This window comes from Cricetulus griseus, chromosome 2 (genome assembly GCF_003668045.3).
Source record: "Cricetulus griseus strain 17A/GY chromosome 2, alternate assembly CriGri-PICRH-1.0, whole genome shotgun sequence".
Lineage (NCBI taxonomy): Eukaryota > Metazoa > Chordata > Mammalia > Rodentia > Cricetidae > Cricetulus > Cricetulus griseus.
In genome coordinates, this window is record NC_048595.1 from 387,379,855 (window position 1) to 387,381,286 (window position 1,432).

The window sequence follows — 1,432 nt, forward strand, 5'->3', positions numbered from 1 at the left end:
ATCCCCATCAGAGTGTGAGGCAAAGGCCAACTCATCACACTCTGTGAGACCCGGACATAGTGTGTGCCATAATTCTATATATTCTGCACATTTGCCCAAACTATTCAGTACTGCACAACCAAGAATTTAATCCAAATATCAGCACATAAATACATTTGAAATTTTCAAGTGATTTTGGCCCATTACATCTATTTATTCTATCTAGAATCTAAAAAATAATAGTACTAGAGTCTTTAGAATCTTTTTAAATTTTTATTTATGTGAGTATATTGGGTGCAGGTATGGCTGTGCACCATGTGCATGCAGTGCCTGCGGAGGCCAAGAGAAAGCATCAGACCCCTGGAACTAGAGTAGCAGATGGCTGTGAGCCATCATGTGGTTGCTGGAAATTGAGCTAAGATTCTCTGGAAGAGAATATTTAAGCATTCCATTTATAATTGACTTGGTTTTCTACCTGCGAGGATAAGTACCTTGATTTTAGATTTAATGTGTTGTCATCATGAAACTATGGAAGGCAGTTTTTCATGCCATTCCTCTGAAAATTAGGTGTTATCTCATGCTTTACAAAAAGCTATGCCAGAAAAGGAGAAGTGTAGGGAGACACTGTAGCCCTGCCTCCTAGTAGCCCAGACAGGTATGCCAGGACACGCCCGTGAGGGAGTGGTGAGGGGAAGTCTAAGGTGACTCGGGAATGGTTCCTAAGGGACTGCGCACACATGGAGAGTCCCTACTCCCTTCTCCTCTCTCTGGCCTGGCTGCCTTGCTGCCCCTGGCATGCTCTGGCTTGTGCTTGGCTGGTGTTTATCTGAATAAAGAAATCTTAGCCTTACGGACTGTGGATCGATCTCTTCACTTGGTGCCCAACGTGGGGCACGAACCCACAACCCTGAGATTAAGAGTCTCATGCTCTACTGACTGAGCTAGCCGGGCATGGCAGGTATAGCTATAAATCTCTGGGGTCGTGATCTCTTACAGCAATGGAATACTCAAAGAAACATCCCTCCAATGTCAAATAAGAATTCTAGAAAATCACTGGATAGTAGGAAGGATCGGGTAAGATGCCATAGAAAATGGTTACCAACTATCCAGGCTGTACAGACACTAAATACAAATGATGGGCCTTCAGAGGAACCAAAGGCCCTGCCATTAAAATGGCTTACAGATGAACCAGTCTGGATAGGGCAATGGCCTTTGACCTCTGAAAAGCTAGAGGCTCTAGAAAAGTTAGTACAGGAACAGCTAGATGCTGGTCACATAGAGCAATCTACCAGCCCATGGAATTCTCCTGTATTTGTTATCAAGAAGTCAGGTAACTGGAGAATGCTGACAGACCTGAGAGCCATAACTAAGGTAATTCAACCTATGGGCTGACTACAGCCTAGAATGCCACTGCCTTCCTTAATACCTAAAGGATGGCCGATCATAGTAATTG

The 1,432-nt window shown here is 44.0% G+C and overlaps 1 non-coding gene across 1 annotated transcript; it reads right to left on the reverse strand.

Moving 5' to 3' along the window:
* Positions 1 to 857: 857 nt before the first annotated feature.
* Trnak-cuu lies at positions 858 to 930 on the reverse strand. The gene has a single exon. It is a non-coding gene; the product is annotated as a tRNA-Lys (tRNA).
* Between the last annotated feature and the right edge of the window lie 502 nt (positions 931 to 1,432).